This window comes from Lathamus discolor, chromosome 2 (genome assembly GCF_037157495.1).
Source record: "Lathamus discolor isolate bLatDis1 chromosome 2, bLatDis1.hap1, whole genome shotgun sequence".
Classification (NCBI taxonomy): Eukaryota; Metazoa; Chordata; class Aves; order Psittaciformes; family Psittacidae; genus Lathamus; species Lathamus discolor.
The window spans coordinates 95,546,827-95,569,611 of NC_088885.1; positions in this window are offsets into that span (position 1 = coordinate 95,546,827).

Genomic DNA, 22,785 nt, shown 5'->3' on the forward strand with positions numbered 1-22,785 from the left:
GGGAGAGGGAAAGAGGGTAACAGAAGTGATGTCATGCATGGATTTGTTGACTTTGTTGAAATACCCACAACAGTTGTGGAGTCAGACAAATTCCAACTAATCAAACCTATAACTTACTATCAAAAAGGACCTATTTCTTTGTCACGTCTGTCAGGGTAATCCGGAATTCATTATCATATTAATGTCCTGACTGGGCTCCTCTGGACCTCTGAGTTTTGTTTGTTGAAGAGCTTCCTGGGGCGTTTGGAGAAACAAAGCGCGCTCTCTGGAACATGAGGCATTCAGAGCAGCGTACAGATGGGCCCGGGCTCTTTGTTCCTCTCTGCCTGGGAGGCTGTTATGGGAAGCAGCCAACCTGCAGTCTGTCACAGTGAACATTGTCAAGTCATTGTGTACTTTTAATTGTTACTGTGTACATGGAATCTGAAAGGTCGCTCTGGATATATAGTACAAGTGCACAGAGCCCTTTGCCAGACCAAACAGCTGTCCCGTGGTGTTCCCATATTCAGCTCCAGTCACCTTTCCCTCATTGAAGGATCCTTCTGACAGAGCAATTAAAACATACGATTTATTTACTAAACAGTCAATAAGGAAATCTTGGAAGTTCACTCTTGCACCACTTCACTGTTTCCCATGTGGCTGTCTTAACAGGTCCTTTTATATTTAAGCAATTATTTCTGCCCCAATGATATCACAGACCCAGCAAGATTAATTAAAGAGCTGACAGCAAAGTACAATAACAACCTCAAAATACAATCAAAGAGGTCAAACTGTATACCAAACTCTGCTCTTAGATATTCCTAGATAAAATAAAACTCCATAAGTCTGTCTGGCCTGCAAAACATGAACAACATTCTTTTCTTTCTTTATTAGAGATATGTGACTATTTCTTTAGAAAACTTTGTGTAGTTTCTCATTTTGACCTGCAGTATAAAAGACAGTCTTAAAGGAAAACTTAACTGTATATTGTGTGAATAACCCTTGGCTGTAGAAGCACCACTCACCAGGGAGTCTACAAACCGTGTTCAGTCTAGATATGTTAATATTTGTTTCCTCATCATGCACCTCAGCGTTTGTTTAGAAAAATATGAATGCTTGTTAACCACAGCTGAACACTAATATAATGGTACTTCTAAATCTTTGCTAAGTGAATGTGAGCTAGCAATATTGTTATGTAAGCAAATTCTGTAATTAATAAATACTTTAAAATTATTACGTTTAAGACACAAATGAAAAGAGCTTTCAAGTTCCTGCTCACTCTGCGTATCCCAAAAGTGCAAAATATGAAGAAGCCGTATAAAATGCATTGTGAAGAATATGGTCATTCTCATGCTGCTGTGCTGTATTAAAACTTGATAATGAATAATTTTCATGTTGATATATGTAAAAAGTAATAAATATGTGTATAAATTCATCTTTATACATGTTTGTATTTGTATATTTCAAGCCCTTAAAAACAGAGTTTAACATTAAAAAAATCAGAGATAATGATCACAGGTAAACTTTAATCCAGCTTCTAAAATATTATATAGAGAGCTCTTCATGATTAACAGCACTACACATAATTGTGAGGGCCTTGTACTGCTGAAAATGTACATCTATTTGTATACTAAACCAGGTATTCTTTAATTTGGTACTAATTGACAACTCTTTCCTTTCCTGTTATTTTTTTCTGCTGGTTTTCCCTGTTTGTTTTCCCTGTTCCTTGTCCTTAGTCTTATTCTTACTTTTACCTTGTTGTTTGTTTTGGGGATTTTTTTTTTTTTTTTGCCTTGAATATAGAATACCAGAAAAGCTCGTTTAGTGTTGTAACACCATATGATAATGAAAATAACCTTCAGAATTTTCCAACAGCCATTTCAGAAGTCCATTTATGACAATGAGATATATTTTTATGATATTCTTGTTGGTTTTGTTATTAGTATTATTGTTATTCTCCAGTGGTTCCTAATGATCCTGGTTATAGAATTGAAAACAGCGAGACTTATACCATTAAATTTGTGAAATTTATTATGATGAAGGCCTTTCCAGCTAACATTATTACATCGATTTAGCTAACTGCATTTTTCAGTCACTCTGTTTACACAAATAATTATATATATTTGTTTGTTTAGGTATTAGTAACTTCTCATCTTTGTTCATCTCCTTGCACATGTTAAATGAAGACCATTAGCATCAGCTTTCAAAAGCTTCTAATTTCCCTGAAAAAGTGTGAAAACCCTTGCTTTCCTGATTTAGGATTTAAACCGATTGGTCCGTGCCTCAGATCACTGTAGGTAACTTATTAGTATCACAGAGAAAGAATGAAAAACCTTACAGAATAGCTGCTTCAACAATAATGTCCCAGACTGGGACTTGCACCTTAGTTTATACAGCCATTCTTACTATAGTTGCTTGAAAAAACTGTTTCTGAATAAAGAAAAAGTATTGTATTCCTGATACAGGCTTTGAGTCTGAGTACTCCAAAGGAATGTTTAGGTTACTTTAACTAAAGCTATGGTGAGTTTTTGTTTAGAATTTCTTAACGTGAACCAAGAAAATTCTGCAGGCACAGAAGTCCACAAGGCAAAGCAGGCCAAAGCACAACCCTGTGTGATGGCTTAAGGAGTGATGTATTTGTACTCAAAACACTTTTTACAGCCTTTCACCTGGGACTAAGCGCTACTTAGCAACAACTAAAACATTGGTGTATTATCAGCATTGTTCTCAGACTGAAACGCAGCACCGTGCCGACTACTAGGAATTAAAATAACTGTTACAGCTGAAACCAGGACAGAGATGTTTGGCCAAGAACAATTACACACATTACTAGAAACAATCCCTTGTCATGGCTTGTTTTATTTCACCTTAACCTTCCCCTGGAAAACTCTGTGGGGTGAAAACTTACAGTGAGCAAGCCTATGTTGAAGCTGACGAACCTTAGGGCTCAGTTCACAGGACACCATACTCAGTGGAAATAGGACATTTCTCTTCCTTGAGGTTCCTAATAGGCCTAAATTATTTTTGTTAATTTTTTGGAATGCGTTTTGTGTCAGTCTTGAACCACTCCAAATCACCCATTTTTTTTTTTTTTGAGAGAGGCTTGATAAAAGCCAATAATGTACAATTGTGTTTATAATATCTAATATTACACCCAATACAATAACCTGTTTATATCTTACTGTAGTCTTAAATTCACATTGGGACTGCTCTTCTGTTGAAAGCTTATAACTCTGTTCTTCTTCAGCATTTTTTTATGAGTGGCTTTTTTTTTTTTTAATAACTGTAAGGATGATAAACACTATACAACAGCTCCCTGGAGGTCAGCAGTGGTACTGCTGATTTGCTGTACCACTTCAGGGGAGAGTGTAGGTACAGAGGGAGGATCCTGGGGTGCACTTCTGACCATGGGCTGCCTCTGCATTCCCAACTCCTCTGCAGGCTCCCTGCAGAGGCTCTGTCAGGCTCCTGTCAGGCTCTGGCGCTCACCTGGTCCTTCACTGAGCCAGTCTGTGGGGCAGACGGGATGCAAAAAATCACAGGAGGAATAGTTTTCTGTCAGTTTACTGCACTGAGCTATCCTTCTAGGGAGTTGGAGAAGCACCACTGTTAGAGCAAGAGAAGAGACAGGTACACATATGCAGGACCAGGAGCAAAGGCAGGGAAGATCACTCTGTCTGGTGGCAGTTAGCTGTCAGATCAGATTAGCTGTATCGTAGAACAGTGTGCTGTGGCACACCTCCAACATAAACTCAAGGCCGCAGCACTTGAATGGGATGAGGAAGCTTATTTGTATGCTCCTACATTAGGGATGTGATTCCACTGTGCCTGAGAGAGAACTGATCTATGTAAAAAAGCAACACAAAGCAAGTGAATACAAAATATACAAAAAGGCTAGGTATTTTGAAGACCTTGTTTTTTTTGATCGGTTTTGAACCTCTACCTACAGTATTGGCAAGCTGCAGGGGAAGGTAGGGATAGGGATGACTTCAACCAGTGCTGCCACCCCAACTCCATTACTGTAAAACTAAAGTCCAGGTCTGTCTGCTCTTGCAATCAGTCAACGTTGGTTGACTGATCAGGAATGTCAGTCGTGCAACTGTGGGTATATTTCTGTGGCAATTATTACAGATAGGAATAATTAACTATCTAAGATTATACCATACTCAAAAAACAATTAATGAAATGAGCTGAATTTCTAAAAATGAAAAACCTTTTTATAATTATTTCAGTCGAGAACAAATGATTTTTATGAACAGTGATGGACACTGAATGAATTTCCTTAATTCACTGACTAAATGATAGCTATCTACATGGATATACTGTAACTCAATAACACAGACACAATTCTATAATGTATATTAATTTATATCATATGAAAGTCAGTATTATGAGCCAACCGATTGTGCATGGTATTTTAAAATATCATCCAAAATAGTACCATTTAAAAGTCTGTATAAGGTTGTTTGGGTTTTTTTCCTTTTTCATTCTCACTCTGATTTTAATAAGATCCCAAATAAATCTGACATCAACTACTTCCCAAGTGCATGACAAGGTCATAAACATTGCATTTATGTCAAAACTGGAGAATTATATCTTAAAATATACAAGCAATCAGCAGAGAATAAGTTGGAATATATTTGTAATGCTGATGCACACATGGAGGAACAAAGAATTTAATAATCACTTTTACTCTAGTGATATGGATTTTGAAACAGAAGAAACCCCCACCAGCAAATAGCTCTTCCCCAAACGATTCACATCAGCTTGGACCAATGGCTAGAAGTTCTGAAGCTAGCATTTCTTAAGCATACAAAATATATGGCCATTTTTTCCCCTGTTCATACTTAATCATTCCTCTTTGCAAGTACACCCAGCCTGTCTTGGTCTAGCAGTACTATCACGCCAGTTCCACTGTTTTTCTCTCCTATATGACCAATCTTCTATATCACCAATCTTCCTTTTTCCTTGTTCATTCTCCCCATAAAGTAGTTTGATTTTCTTCCTCCTTTACAGAAACAAAAATCAAAACTGGTCATCTCTTTTTTCAGCTTTCCACCTTGCTCCCTCCAGACAGAGCTAGACATCCTTCCACACTGACATTCTTCACACAGCAAGGCCAGGGAGGGTCAGTGGTGTTCCTGCCTGTAGCCAGGAGAGGAAAGACAGCCACAAAGAGGGATGAACAAAAACTTCTGGCATTCTAAGAAATATTCCCCCTTTTAAATAATTCCCATGTAGACACTGAGGAGAGATGGGAGATTCCCAATTCATTAACAGTACAAAAACCAGCTCCAAACTATGTTCCCGACTTTTCCTAACCTTTTCGTCAAATTAGCCTTTTGGACTTTTGTTTTATGAGTTTGAATATAGTATATTAAAAATTAGAAGGGGAGTTTATGTAGTCAGCATACAGATTTATTTTTTTTTTTTATTCTAGATCCACAGTGATAATAATATATATACACATACACATTTTCAGTTACCGTTTAATATAGACTTAATGCATGAAAGTTAAGGTATAGAAATAGATTAGTCAAATGTTCATTTTTAAGAGGCATATTATGAACAAGTGTGAAAGATTCTGATATTCAAACCTGTTTGTGTTGAATATCATTTAATCATATTACTTTACAAACATTTCTTACTAGGTTTGCAGAGCTAAAAGGTATCATTGTGACCCCTTTCCAGAAGACATTCTAAGCTATTGTATAATATAAAATATTGTACTATCCTGAACATATGAATAAATAAAAGAGATTTGTTATGCTGGTCACAATGCTAATGCATAATAGTCTCCACTTTTCAATTTACTGATTATTACTTTTCCAATTTATCTAATCTTTAAAATCAAAGCTGAATTCTGTGCTGAGCATCCACCCTCTCATATTTTATTTAACTTCACCCTTGTTTCTGCTTTGTGTCCGCCAGCTACTGCAGTTTCATTTCACTCCAATCCATTTGCTGCCTCAAAAAAAGAAAAAAAAAAAGGGAAGAAAAAAGTAGATAGATATAAAGACAGAGACAGAAAGAGAGGGAGAAAGAGAAAAAGAGAGGAAACTTGCAAGTGGACAAAATATATCAATTAAAAATTAGGGTAAAAATAGTCTTTCATGTGCAGTGCCTGTCCCTGAGCTAGATTAACATTGCTGTGAGCATGTTGCACTAGTCAGTCCATTGCCTGAGGAAAGTTTGCAGGCAAAATTCATCTGCACAGCTAGCACACTTGAAAGACTGAGGCACAGGGCTGTGTTCATGGCATGGCAACAGCAAAACACCTGCTTGAAGTTGAGACAGAATAGCAAGCTGGATGGAGTTCAAAAGAATGGAATGATAATCACACCCTGATTAACAAAAAAGTGAATTACTGTAGTCCTTTGTCAATAGCTGGCCTATTTGCATACTATCTTGCAATGCCCAACAGGTTAGAACTTTTTAGTTACACATGGTCAAACATTAAAAAATGGAAGGAAAAAGCTTTACGCCTGTGTAACTCTGACACATTGCATGCATATTGTGTGTGTTACAACTTCTTAATGCTAGCTAGTCTGATGTTGGCAAATGCAGGGAAAACTCTACCCACTGTCTTTCCTCTTACTCCCCTTCCCCAGCCTTCCCAAAATATACTAGGCAAGCAACAAACACAGACTATAACTTTATTTGGCACAAGTGTTTTAAATGTATTTGACAACAAACAACTGTATATTAAACCAATTTGTTTCAGCAGATGAAAGTGAGTAATTTTAGATTCAGTCCATTAGAGCTGCTCTTGGCTATGTGAGCTTTTTGAGGTTTATCAGCAAAAAAACCCTGTAACAATCTACAATGCCAGAACATAAAACATGGAATGTAGTACCTTAATTTCATACTGGATGCCTTTTGTTCCATAATTGAGTTTTCTGTGCATACTCTGGGTTTTATTTTTGATTAGTTTCAAAACTGAATGTTGTCATGATAAAATGAGCACTTCTGTATTATCTTTGCATCGTTAATAAGGTAGTCAGAAATAGCAAAGTGGAAATAGAAAACATAATTAAGCCAAATTAATAGTGCTGTTTGTCATTTTCCTTTATATTATAAATGTAATATTACTCCATAGGTATTCATTTTAAAAGAACCTTCTTTTGCTGCAGTATAAGCAAAGTACTGCTGGACCATGCCTTCCATCTATTCACAGAATAGGCAAAGCACAGATGAGCAGTGGCATATATTACACCTCCACTCTCCCTGGTAACATCCCTTCTTTGTAGGAAAGAGTATGACAGGAAGTGACCTCATTGAATCATTTCACTACTGTAGTTGAGATCAAATATGTCATTGCAAATATGTCACTTGTCTAGCTTGTTCTTAAAAATGTTCATAGCTGAAAACTATAGCCATGGAATATAGTTTCAAAAAACCCACCTACATCTCCATTATTCCAACTTTAATGTAAGTATGCTTTCATTTGTGCCTATTACTTCTTATGTTCCTCATTTTGGACAAGAAAAAGAGATTATTCTGTTTCTTGCTGCAGTAACCTTCTAGTTATTAGAAGATAAATTATTTGCCTTCACTTTCTTCTGCAGCCTGATGAAGACTAGTAGCTTCAATCTTGTCCTGTGAATAATGCTTTTTAAACCTCTAAATTCCATGTTCTTCTCCTGTATACAATCTCCAATTGATCCTTTGAGGGTTTAGAAGTAAAAAAAGCAGAAGGATAACTTCATGCATCTTATGGGTTATCCTCTTATTTCCTTTTTTTGCCTATCAATGATATAGCATTGCAATTCTGAACACAGACCAATATTTGTCTTGCTATCTACTCTGACACAAAATTTCTTTCAACAAAAATTTTATATGACCAATTTTCTCCCCCTATAGGTTTTACTGTGGATAACTACCTCCCTTGTTGTATAAATATGAATCTATTTTTGCAGAGAGGTTTTCTAGTGTTTCAAGACAATTTTACAATTGTCTTCCTGTTCTCTGAAGCTTTTGTGTTTGAGTGTTTCCCACTCACTTAATAAGCATTCTATCATCTATGTGACAAAATCAAATCTTGAAGAAGACAACAGATGATCTGTTTGATTTTATCACTGAATCATAAGCTTTGATACCCCTTTTTTCGCTGACATTGTAGTGTTTTTTTCTAAAATGTATCTTTCTAACTGGCTCAGGAACATGCTTTACTCAAGATGTTAAAAGATTTCAAATGTAAAACATATATCTACTGCTTCTGCTTTGTCCACAGGGCCTACTACTCTATAATAGAAGGAAATTATTTGCTGTTGACAAATCCATGCTGGCTGTTTCTCAGTTTTCTGTTGCCTTCCATGCTACAAATAGTTTGTTGGATCATTTGGTTCAGTAGTTTTCTGAGTGCTGAAATTAAACTGTTTGATTTATAATTCTCTTGTTCCTCCTTTTAGAATGCCTATCTCATTTTAGAGATGGGCAGTCCATCTGCACTTTTCCAGTCTTCAGTACTTCTCCCATCCTTTATGTTTTCAGAAATCACTGATAATTCTCATAGTGCTATAGTTGGACCTTGCAGTAATTAAGGACGAGGTACATGGCCCATGTGTTCCAAAGATTCTGATTTCCACAAGTATTCTCTATTCCTGCCCTAGGTTACTGTGCTTCATTAGTTGCCAATCTCTCATTTCAGTTTATTTTTTAAGGGAGGCTGAAGCAGCTAAGGCTTATACATCATATATACAGCCTTCCCTCTTGGTCAACCCACATTTTAAGTGATCTTTCTATTATTATTGGTATACATATGCAACTGCCACAATCTTAAATGTAACTTACTATTTTCTGTCACACTTTATGTTTTGAATTTTACATACTTGAGTTACCTTTTGTACTCAGTAAACTGAAATTTGTATTTTCTGAATACTGCCTTGATATCTTTGAGGTCAATAAAATATTCATAATTTAGCTTAATCTCTTCATCACGTCTATTTTTTTCTCTGCAATTGGATAGTTTGTGCCATTAGTGTCACTAAAAAAAAATAAAAAGGTCTTCTTAAATGCTTTTTTCCCCTAATATTTTTTCCTTATAAGAAATTCCCTAAAAACACTCTCTGAATTTGCAGAAGCCTGACTTCTTGAAATCCACTTTTCTTATTATGCTGTTTTCTATTATACGGTCTTTCTTCCACCCTACTACACTCACTTTTTCCTCAGGATCATGACTATATTCATTTTATGGACACTTCAGCTCAAGTTGCCTTCCATCTGCCTATTTTCAGTCATCTCCTTATACTAGTTAGAATCATGTCTAGAATAATTTTCTTCAAAATACCAAAATTTGTCATACGAATATAAAAAGCATCATGAATATGCAAATGAATATACTGGTTTGGCAATCTGTGCTATGGTCCCCAAACAGTGCATACTCACACATTCTCCCTGCATACAACAAATGTTAATCTACTCCATAGCTTCAACGCTATAACAACCTCAGCCATGGGAACCTTCCCTTGCAGTGTGGTGATTCTGGTAAGCTCAGAGGGAAGGATGCTTTAGTGCTAAGGATGGGCAGAAAGCTGATCCAAGTTCTTTTTCACATTCTGGTGAGTACTATAATAATCATCATGCTATCAGACCAGTGGCCAATCTCTTAAAAACCTGATGGTGTAATACTCAGCAGTGCAACTCCTATACCCTTTATGGTTTTAGCCTAAGATGCACATTTTCATCATTAGATGTGTAATTCTTTATTGAGCCGTGACCTTTCCTGACTCATGTGCTTGTCTAGAACTTTATTAACCTTTGAATATAGTAATAGATCACATTTTTTATTCTTGAAGTTTTCCTAGGAGATAGGCTTGCTTTCTGTTCACCTGCAGTGTCAGAACATGCCCATTTGATGAAGAATCCATCACTTTGTTCCTTCACTGCAGAGAAACATCTGTCAGATTAATTTGAAAGCAGCCAGTGAGAAAATAAAGTCTGATGGAAAAGCCTGTTTTTGTGATGCTGACTAAAGATCAGATAAGTTAATGTATCCAGTAGACCAGTATTCCACCACTGTGCTTTCAAAAAGAATAAGGTATTCAGGTGTGACTTGAAAGCAGCTAAAGTGTCTAAATACCTTTAAAAGTCTTGCCTCATCTACAGTCTTGGATCATATCCTTTTTATTAACCTCTGTCCTATCAATCTAGTTGTTCCGATCTCTTAGGAACCACTCTGCAGTTTCCAATGAATTAGCTGTACTTCATCTCAGCACTAGGATGGAAAAATAAAGATCTATAGTGCAACACTTTTCAGTGTACCTAACATTTCAGTTTTACTGTTAAGTCTATCATCTTTTTAATCTGCAGTAGTTAGAAATAAAAAAACCCAAACCAAATCACTTTTAAAAGCTTTATATGAAATTTAGAAGATAGAAAGTCCAATTACTCTGATTAATGGAAGGAAACACTTGTCTACATTTTTCCAAATGTCCAAAATATTCTCATTTTTTCCAGCCTTACCCGTACTTTTATTAGAGGTTAATAACTTGCTCTTACAAAGAAGATAGAAATCCATTCTTTTTCTTTCTTTTTTGACAATACTTTTTTGATGATTAAAAATTTTCAGATGATACAGAACCATCTCATCAGAAAATAGCTCAAGCTAGAACCTTTTTTTTTTAGATACTGCTCCACAGTATCAGTTTCAGACCTTAACCGAAGCTTCTGAGAAACCACTTAAAGAGCAAATGTTCCTTGAGGGCATGGACAAGTGAATATAGCACAGGGAGTAGGAGGCAAAGATGAATATCACACTTGCATGACTATCTGAATACAGAGATTGCTCAGGTTTCATAATCTGGGGACATTGGTTGTTAAAGAAAGCTTGTGAGGAAGAGATATCAATAAAGCGTTAGTGTCTCCTTTCCCATAGCCATTCTTGTCATGTAACACATTATTTAATGCAATTTGATGTATTTAATACCATTTTATGTATTTAATGCCATTAAATTTAATGCGATTATTACAGTATTTAATAGTGGATTTGACAAGAATAAAGATGCATCTACACATCTGTGTTGCTTCAGTGACAGGCTGATCACAGGAAAGGGTGGTTAGAAACATCTATTAGATATGCCAGTATTGTTCTACTGATTGAAGAGAACTTAGCATATGAGGTAATTTAAAAATTAATGGTGTTGCACTGTGACATAGGATTTCCAGGCAGAGTACGTATCCTCACCAGATATATCTGTTCCACATTACATCAGCTCACAAACATGCAGCAAACACATCAGATTTCCAGCTGCTGTCTTCATATTGACATTCTAGATTGGGTTTATAAAAGAAAATGTCATTATATTTCACATTTTAAGATGAATACTCAAAAAATAGTTAAAACAAGAAGGAGGAAAAAGTGACATAGCATTCACACTTTTGCAGGTTTTGTAACTCCTCCTAGCTCTTGACCTATATAATTTCATTTTTAGGAACTGAAGTGACAACTATCATCATCTGTTAACACTTTTACTACAAGTTCTCTACAAGTCTTTAAACAAAATTAAGCAAAATGGTCTTTGAGAGTAAGACAAGGCTTTCATGCCTATTCCTGATGAGCTAAAATATTTCTCCTCTCTGACCAATTCAGATTAATAATACTACATTCTTTGACCTTATTTCAGTTTGTGGAACAACTGACTTAGTGGCAGTCAAGTGTATCTGAAATTGGTCATATCTACCAGTCACAACTCTTTTTATGAAATGCAGTACTGAAAGACCTGCATGGAAAAGTATACCGCAGGTGAAGAGGAGCTCCTCTTTCTTCAGGAACTCTTTCAGGAACTAAACCACTGCTACAGCAGCACATCCCTGTTCTTCAAATGCTATGTACCTTTTATAACTACAAATAGCTCTAGAAAACAATGACAGCAGAAACTTCTGGAGTAAACATGGCTACCGTGAAACTACTAACTGATAGTAGTTAGTGTTAAACAGGCAGTATTGCTGAACATCTCAAGACCTAAAGAAAAAGAAGATACCTGTACACACTCCGATATATTCAGTCTCAAATAGTCAGCTCACAGAATTGTTTCCAGTTTGCTTTCCTGGCCTGATTTTTTTTCCGGTAAATATCAAAGACTCAAGTGTTCATGTGAGATGGCTTGCTTTGAAACATCTATTATTGGATTTTACTTGGAGCAGTGTTTATTCAAATGGGTTGAAATTATCCTAATAGATGTGACCTCTATTACTGGCATTATCAGATTCCCATGTACGCTATTTTTCCATCACTTCAAGCAAGCTATCCTTGTTTCTGCTGCCTGAAAAAGGTTTTGATTTACAGCCAGGCAGGTTTTTGCAAACATGATGGGTTTGCAGTACAATATCTGGATAATGTCATTTTCTATTAAATAGCTTGGCTGAGAGATTGGTGGAATGATTCGAATAGAGCATGCTGAAGATGAAGCTTTCAACTGGTCAAATTTCCCTTAGTTTCATCAGTCTGTCAAAACATCTCAATTTCTCATACGTAGACATTTGGGTCATACAGCACATTACTCTGTGCTTGCTAGTTTATAGCTGTTGCTGATCCTTCCGTATTTCACCTGCACACTGAAGTTTAACTTCTGCATTTTAAGTATTTTGTCTTGGGGCGAGAACGATAATCTAACCATGAAAACACAGACATTCAAGGCATTGGCCATGGATATTACTCAGATATGATCACTCCTGCACTTGAATGGTAACTACTATTAGACACTTTTAGACATCCTAATCCTTGAGATCTTCCTTTATTTTCTATAAATGGATAAACCAGTCCCTCATGTAAAAATATCTGCAGTATGAAGGGGATAACTCCTCTGAAGACCTTGATTAATCCCAAGTCTGTAGACACCTGTGTACTGCCTCGTAGTCATGTTGAAGCTCAAGATAATTTCATAGAGTTCAGAGTGAGTTTTGTCCACACTATTGAAGAGCCAGTCCCATTTTCTGCCAGGGTCCTTGCCCAAAGACCCGAACGTGGAGGCATGTGAGAGTAGCAGAATACCAATTAAATAGGGCTTCAACAGAGTCTGTGCTGGGAATGTAAGGTTTGACTGGGAAATTAAATTCTACTTTCTTCGGCACCAGGCCAGAGGCTGCAGCACAAACCTCCTGCTGTAACACCAAATATTTCACCATGTTGACTGTATGTCTTACATGGGAACTTTGGATTATTGTAGCCATAAAACACAGAGCCTGAATTACCTTGACATTATGTGGACACCTACCACATCTAGGTCCAGTCTGAGAACTCATATATTTAGTGTCCCAGCTGTGCTCATTTCAAAGTCCCAAAATGCTCTTACACATTCTTTTGGAATAAGACCAGAGGAGAATAAATTAATAACTTCACCTACAAGTGACCATATTTCTATACCACTACAGATTAATTTCTTAATATCTAAGAAATTATCTTCTTCTTCCTCAACAGACATTCAGTGTAACTAGGATTCAAATATGTATGTCAGACTCCCATCAGTTCATTAGCCTCAAATAAATGTATTTTATTATCTTAGAGTTTATAAAAGGCTCAGAATTATAATTGTGACATCTATGAAGATGCAAAGAGGTGTTTTAAGGCACCCCATAGCAGTTTACATATTGATACAGTACAAATGCATGTTAAATCATTAGTATGCCTCAGCTCTAGTGTGGACATGAATTCAGTTCCTTATCAATCCATTAATTGTCTCTCTGAGTCCAAAACCTTACCCTTTTTCCATCTTGCATCTGTTTGTCTACTTAAAAACAATCCTATCCAGATTTCTGTCATTCAGAAAGGCACCTGGAAAATCAAGTGTGAGTTTTGAGGAGATCTAGTTGTTCAGCAAAGATGGAAGTTGGGATTTTCTAGCCTTTACAGATTTTTTTTGATTAATTTCTCTATTAGAATTATAAGCAAGGCATTTCCAGCTACTTTAGAGGTTCTACCATATTCTTTCTGGTCATATTACCCTTTTTAAAGAGAGAGTTATGCCTATAATAGAGAAATGCATGACAAATTTATGTATTCAGTGTAAATTGCTGTGTGAGAATCATTCACTTGAATGAAGAAAATGCACTCATTTTCTTTATTTGGTTATATTCAGACTAAATTTACATTGTGAATTTTCATCTCTGTATGCCATGACTGAATTTTGACCTTTTCATGTGAAAACATCTCAGGAGTCTAAGTAACAATAGGAATTTCCTGTCATCACATAGCAATAAAGTACAAATAGTGCCAGCGCTGTGGAAATTTCTTCTTCTTTAACATGATCATATTTACACAAGTGCAAGAGTCCAAAATCTGTCACTACACCTCCTTGCTAACTTTTTAGTTATGTCTTGACACCTGAGCCATGAATAAACTGTTTGAACTAATCAATTAGCAAGAAACACTCTTTCTTTTTACAGACATAGTACATGGGAGCTATGCAGATAGTTTCTCAGTTCTAGGAAACCATGCAAAGTGATCTCACTCTTGACATTTGTTATTCTGGACATGCAAAAGCTCTTAAGTTAACAACTAAAATGAATCAAAGTAAGATGATTTCATTGGCCAACACATGTAATGTTTCATAAGGAAGCTAATTGTTTTTCATTCTAATTTCTGTAGAAGAAAATGGGCTTAAAAATACAGGCAGTAGCAGCAGATGACCATAAAAAGAGAGTCAAGTGAAAAGGAATACTTTTTCCTTCAGATCAATTCTAATAGCCCATCCACACAATAAACAAGTAAAGCTGTATGAAGAAAAGGGATCATTCCTGTCAGGAAAACTTGTATTTTCACACAATTTCCTTTCATTTAGACCTGCAGCAGCAGGAATTTTATGTTAATTTGCATCCCAGTTAATATTCAGACATTTGCAAAGATGCCACTTGACCACCAGTACATACTTTTCACTTAAAAGGAAAGCATTCAAAAGGAAAAATAAATTAGTTACCATTTTCTCTAAAGGAAAAATTAAGCAACAACAAAGTTAGAAGTAAACCAATCTGGTTTTTCTGGGATTGATTTCTTTTCCCCCTTCCCAAATGCTACCTAGCTATTTCCTTAAGAGTTTTGTGCATTTTATTTTCAGCTTTATTTTATTTGACTTTAGGAAACACTAACATATCCATGAAGAAAACCTTTTAAAAGAGTTATTTATAGTCAAACTTCAGAGGATAAAGACAATGGAAAGTGTAAAAATCAAGTTAAATATCTTCAGAAATAATTTAACTCTCATGTCACTGTTGACTGACAGCTCTAATAAATTCCTACATTTTAAGCAGACTTGCATTTCACATGCATTTGCTCTCCACTACTGAGCAGAGTGGAACATCTATTGTCAAATGCATAAAATAACATTAGAAATGCAAACTTAATGTAGCCAATGGTAATGTGTTATTTAAAACTTATGAGCCTGAATAAGGGCTTATTTTCTCCAAATTGAAATTTATAGTTTCATTTTAAAGTGCTAACTTGAATATTGATGGGCTTTAGGCATGCTGTTATAAAATGGGAATGAAAAACAAAGCAAGTAACTATGAGGCATAAAGCTGCTATTATGGTAATATATGGAAACTTATATAAAAAGTGGATCCTAGCTACCTGTTCTAATAGCGAAAAACATACAGTAAAATTTGTGCCACCAGTATAGGGAAGTCATACTTTCCTGCAGTATATGTCAAATCATTATATATTCTAGGTTTAGAATCATAGTCTTTAAACACTGATGGCTGGAGAGTAATTTTGAAAATACAATTGCACCAGAAAGGAGGTGATATTTTCATTTCTCTTTCCTATTGAAGCTTTGTGATATTTTTTTCCCAGTTCCATTCTGATCAGTGAAAATAAAGAACCAAAACAGCGTTTCTCAGTTCCTTTCTGGCACCAGATTTTCTTGACACTGGATTATTATACCATACATGGCTATAGAAAAGCTAATTAAATTTACATTAAACACAAATGTTCAATTTCATAATAAATAATACCTCTCTACCATGTCTTGATTTTACAGATAGTCTAAGCCACTGAAGTTTGTTTCCACTTCATCTATTCAGCCATACTTTTGAGGCATACATAGGTACTTCAGAAATGATGCAAATAATGCTCGGGGCATACAAGCATATTGAGTTGAAATTCTATAGTACATGTCATCTCTAGATGCAAATGTTTTGCAAAGTAGTAAATAGCTTATAAAATACTTCTGATGGAAGTATTTATGTCAGAAAATTCATGTGATTTTGACAGAAATTCTTGCAATTCTTCGATTAAGAAAACTATGCTTAGGAGTTACCTAAGTTTTCTAAAAATCACAGATTTTGGTCAGTTGCTGAATTCAATAGAATTCAGTACCCCAGACAGAATGCAACAAACTCAGTCCTGCAGGTGTAAAGACAATAGAACGCTAGTTGCCATATATTTCCTTACGACACAGCACACATTCAAGGCCTTTTTCCGGTTTGGGGTAAGATTCTTCAAAACGTGAACACACCAAAATTTTCCTTGTAACTGGTCACATTTATTCCATCTGGTGATAACCTGAATTACTTCTTATCAGTAACCTATTTCTGTAGGAAGTTGTTCTCAAATTGTTTTTAAAGAGGTGATTTACTTAAGGGCAATCTTGTGTAACAACTTTATGGCTGTGAAAATGCAGAAAATGCTTAGCTTATAAACATTTCCCTTACTAGCTAGCCAGCTGTCAAATCTATTCCTCTTCAAAATATGCATTTCCCCATAGCGATCACTCTGAAGAAGAGGAAAATGGAGGCATAAGGATACTCCAAGTAAAGACATGTTCAGGAAGGCAGTCATGAGTGGCAATATTTTGTTCGTGTCTTAGACCTGTGCTAATATTTGCAGACTACATCCAGTTTCCTATCATGATTTTTCAGTGTTGCCAGCTTAACTGATCACCTTACAGTAAACTATCAGACAGCAATTAAGGTATGTTACTCTATTAATTTCTTGGCCTCCAAATCAATTAATAAGATTCCTATCTGGCATTTTATGGAAACACATTTTTTCATTTATTTTCTTTTTCTTCAAATCAAGGTATTTCTATTATATTATTCTAGTTTGAACAAAGTCAGGAGCTGGGTGGTAAACTACAAATGCCTACCTCCTCAGCTGTGAAAACTTTACATTTTTTACACATTTTAGCAAAGAAAGAATCATAGAATCATAGAATTTTGGGTTGGAAGGGACCTTAAATATCAAGTTCCAAAAACCTGCCATGGGCAGGGACACCTTCTGCTACACAATGTTACTTGAAGCCCCATCCAGCCTGGCCTTAAACACTTCCAGAGATGGGGCAGACACAATTTATCTGGGCAACCTATTGCACTGCTTCACCACCCTCACAGTAAAAAATTTCTTCCTTATATCAAATGTAAAGGTACCCTCTTTCAGATTAAAGCTAATCCCCCCCTTGTCCTGTCACTACCTACCCTTATAAAAAGGCCGTCTCCAGACATTTTTAGGCTCCTTTTAGGTACTGGAAGGCTGCTCTAAGGTCTTCCATGAGTCTTTTCTTCTCCAGGCTGAACCACCCCAACTGTCTCATACTGTCTTTATATGAGGGATGCTTCAGCCCTCTGATCATCGTCATGGCACTCCTCTGTACTCACTCAAGCAGGTCCATGTCCCTCTTACGTTGGGGGCATCAGAGATAAACACATGACTCCAGGTGGGGTCTCACGAGAGAGGTGGAGAGGGGGACAATCACCTCCTGTGACCTGCTGGTCATGCTCCTTTTGATGCAGCCCAGGATATGGTTGGCTTTCTGGGTTGCAAGTGCACACTGCTGGCTCATGTTAAGTTTCTCATCAACCAACACCACTAAGTCCTTCTCAGCAGGGCTGCTTTCAATCCAGTCTCTACCCAGCCTCTATTTGTGCTTGGGATTGCATCGACCCAGGTGTAGAACCTTGCACTTCGTTTTGTTGAACTTCATAAGTTTGGCACTGGCCCACCTCACAAGTGTGTCAAGGTCCCTCTGGATGGCATTCCTTCCCTCCACCGTATCAACCAAACCACACAGCTTGGTGTCATCAGCAGACTTGCTGAGTGCACACTCAATCCCACTGTCCATGCCACCAAAGAAGATGTTGAAGAATACTGGTCCCAGCACCGACCCCTGAGGGACACCACTTGTTATTGTTTTCCAACTGGACATTGAGCTGTTGACCACAGCTCTTTGCATGTGGCCATCCAGGCAATCCCTCATCCACCGAGTGGTCCATCTATCGAAATTAAGTGTCTCCAGTTTAGAGACAACGATGTTGTGCGGGACAGTGTCAAATGCTTTGTATAAGTGCAGGTAGATGAAGTCAACTGTTTTGCCCCTATCCATCAGTTCCGTAGCCCCACCATAGAAGACCACCAAATTGGTCAGGTATGATTTGCCTTTAGTGAAGCCATGTTGGCTGTTATTGTCGTCGTTTAAACAAAGTCAGCCATAAATCACACAATCACTCTCTCACTCCCCTCCCACTTCTTGCCCTCCCCCTGCTCCTGGAGGAATGGAGAGGAGAATCGAAAAGAATGCAATTCCCACAGGTTGAGATAAGAACAGTTTAGTAACTAAGGTATAACACAAATCACTACTGCTACCACCAATAATAATAATAATAAGGGAAAGAACAAGGGAAGAGAATACAACACCTCAACAGCAGCCGACCGATAACTCACCCCACCCCACCCGACCAAGCACCGACCGATACCTAGTCTAACCCCGCAGTGTCCTAGCCCTCCCAGGTAACTGTCCGTTACATCCTGGGCATGGCGTACTGTGGTATGGAATACCTCTTTGGTCAGTTTGGGTCAGGCGTCCTGTCTCTGCTTCCTCCCGTCTTTCCCTCCTCCCTGTCAGAGCAAGAGGTTCAGAAAGTCCTTGGTCAGACTAAAACATTTGTGTTATCAGCTCTTTTCCCAGGCCAAAAGTCAAAACACAGTGCTGCACCAGCTACCAAGAAGGAGAATAATTACTGCTACTGCTGAACCCAGGACAGTTATCAATCTTGTCCTTATTGTCCATGTGCCTTAGCACAGTTTCCAAGAGAATCTGCACCATGATTTTGCCAGGCACTGAGATGAGACTGACTGGCTTGCATTTCCTGTGTCTTCCTTGTTTCCCTTTTTAAAATGTGGGTTATGTTTCCCCTTTTCCAGTCAGCAGGAACTTCACCCAAACTGCCACAACTTCTCACAGTGTCACTACTTAGTTTTGGTTAGTATTGATCTGGCTGATGCTGCTGGGAAAGCTTTGTCACTTGGGCTGTATCTGATATTACCCAGCAGAGAAGACTTCTCTAGAGTTTATATTCAGATGACAGGTGTAACATTTCTGTTTCCTCTACTTTTTCTAGATTATTATCTTTTATTAGTAATGCATGGGTGCTGTCAGAATCTCTGAAATTTTTCAGTGATCTATAAAAGCACAGGGAAATGTCTGCTATCACCTTGGCTTGGTCTCTGCTTGTGTCAAAAAACAGAATTCAGCCTTGTGTCAAAGCCAATAATTCTTCCATTTTTGATACAGAACATTGCTTGAAGTACCACTAAACAAAAAGTCTGAATCTTAGATCTTGAAGAGCATAGCTCACTTGTACTGGAATATGTAAGAAAGATTTGGTTTTGACACTGGTAGATGCTATAAATAAGAACAGGTTCTAAATGGGATTACAAATCTCACTGTAGTTTGCTGCATTTCCAATTTCTAATTCTACTTCATTTATGACCAAAAAGAAAATCCGTTTGATAAAGTCTTATGAAAAATATGTTCTTTAAATAGCTAAAATATATGTAATGCATACTTCGTAACAATGAATTTTGAAAAAAATATTGGCTTGTTTTAAGACAATGGAAAACAAGCTAAGGCAAATACTTTATAACTGTGATTTGTGAAGAAGGCTTCTTTTGTGACCTACTGAAATATTTATAGTGGACAGAGAAAAGAAGCAGTGACAACTGCAAATTCTTGCAGCTGGGGACATCTCTGTCACTGTAGGCTTCACTGAGACAGCTCTGCCCTAATTTCATCTGACTTTGAATATGTGCAAATCACAAGGAAATGTGAACTGACTACAGGCTGAAAAAATCAGGAAAGACAGAAAATAATTTTAGATCAGAGTATTACCAATATTTTACTTAGTCTCCAGAAATGTATAACCCTGTTTTCAAGAAATTTATACAATTTCCAAAACAGTGATAAATACAGAAAAGTCTGTGTAGAATTTAAGCATGCTCTTTGTTCATGTTGATTCATGTGATCTGAAAGAAAATTGCATAAATTTACCATGGATGGACAATATATAGCTTTATTATGAGTTGTTATAAAAAATGTCTGAAAGCATTTATATTATGCACTGCTTTCTATCTGCTGTATACTAATATTTTCTGGAATCAAACTTGGAATTCATTAACATTGACATGACTGTGACCTTGAATTTGATGATCAATGTCATAATATTATTAAAGTCCTTCCTGATACCCAGAAGCAAAAGGGTATGCTTTGTTCCATCCTCAATCATCTTGTGAAATCCCTATGGTGATGGCTCAAAAGTTTAGGATCTTTTTATGTTTCTTTTCGTTTTAAAGGAAACAGGAAGTAATCTACAACCTTGACCTTTTACAGGCTGAGTTCTAATTTGATTAGCTCAAGGCCAAAAACGGCCTCTTCATATCAAAGTACTTTCTGGATATATTGTTCTGTAATTTTTACTGGACTAGAGGAACACAAAATAACAAAAGCAAACAAACAAAAATATCAGTTATCATTTATCTTAATGAGATAAACTAACTCGGGGAGTGCTTATCCATTGGGCTGGATCATTTTGATTGTGCATGTCCGCAACAGCTGACATGGCAGGGGTAAATTCAGGAAAATATGTAGAAGAAATGTCAAAAGGTTTTAATGAAATTAAAATGTCTAAGGCATACTTAAGGCAATCAGCTTCAACATAGAAGTTCAAAATGCAGAACATGCTAGATGGTGTTTTTTGTCGTGTTTTAGTGGGGTTTTCTCCTTTTTCTAAGGATAATTGCATACCTACTTAGCAAAAAATACTATTGTTTGTCATCCCTGCACACATGGCATGCTGAATCTCATACAAAATATCAGAAATTAATATTTTGCATCAGTTTTAGCCATCTGTAAAGTTTTGTTTATTTTTATGGAAGAGGTTGTATTGTTTTCTCTCTCAACTTACTTTTACAAGGGAATTTTTATTCTGCTGTAATATTTAATCTTTTCAATATTCTCTGTTAAAAGCCCAAATAAATCCAGCTGTGTTTGCCAAGGGGTAAGTGAGCACTAAAGCAATGCTATGTATGCCTCTGTGTTACCTTTGTTCTTTCTGTGTCTCAGCAAACATCTCTGTAAAAGAATAGACAGAAATTCTGCTTAAAGTATTAGCTGTCTCCAGAAAACACTGTTGGATTTCTTTAAATGTATGCAGTTAACTGTACACAAAACTGTGATAAGTCAAAATTAATGGTTTCCAGTCAAATTTCAAAGAGATAGTAGCATGTAAGTCTTCCAATTAGAAAGAAAATTATTGCACACAGAAGCCATTATAAATAGGATCAAATACTGTACACCATATTTGGAATACTTTGATTAAATTCTAAACAAAAAATGTTGGTAGGAATTACTGATGATAACATGTCCGTCAATGTTCCCCTCTTCATTGTGATTACATATATACAAATATGAAGTATTAACACAATATTTACACTGCCATATTTTAAGTAGATTACACTTAAACACATTCTTTGCTCTTGTCCGAGAGCTGAAGTCTCAGTCTCTGCGTATGGTAGATTACGGTTGCTCTAGAAATTGAGTCAAAATCCCCTCTGAAAAACTAAAAAATCTCTCACCAAATACCAGGACTCCAGTCTCCACTGCTATCAGAGCTCTCAAGTTTGCCCTGCTGGCCTTCGCTTGCAGGCAAAAGGCAAATATAACCTGAATGACATGGTATGTAAGTAATGGAAGTCCAGCGCTCACATCAGGCAGCTCTTTTCTGTCCTGAATGGAGCTACTGAGAAGTCTACAGATCTGCCTTTTGCTGCTGTAATTAAAACCTTTCCTCTTTGCTCAGAGACTGGTGGTGACTAGGCATGTCCTGTCAGATGGCTCATGCACTATGAAATCTTATACAGTCTCAGAAGCAGCTACTGAGCCAATCCAGTAACTGTCATATAGCTATTTCTGGATCTGCCTGGGTCCTCCTAGGAAAGAAGAGCAGAACAGCACTGCACACCACATGTGTTCAGAAACACAGAACATTCCAGCTGAATGCCGTGTCTCTGTCCGTTGCTTCATGCACTCCCTTTCTTTGGACTCAGGCATATGGCTTATATTTCTATTCAGTACCTTTCCTTGTAATAATGCTGCAAACCAAACAACAATGCCAGTGACGGGGATTCCTTTTGAAATGCAAGAAGCAATCTTTAAATGACAGCTTAAGCCAATTTTAAAACTCTCTCACTTGTTGTTTTTAATGCAAACAAACAACAGAACAGGTTATTTCCAGACTATTTTATTACTTCTATGAGAGTGGGCAAACCAGCTTCCACTGTCACCCATTTTTTTAGGTTTTTGGTTTTGGTTTGTTTTTTTTTCAAGGAAGCCCCTTCTCTATGGGGATAAGAGTCACAGATGGTGTAAAGAGACTTGGTGCTGGAATATCAGCTAACACAAGCATAGTTACCAGTTCAGTGACAGCACTACAAACCTACTTGATATCCAGAAGCAAGAAGTACTACAAATAATATATTCATCACAAATATTGCCATGTGTAGAACAAAGAAAAGGCTACCTAATCTCTGATTTGCCTCAGCAG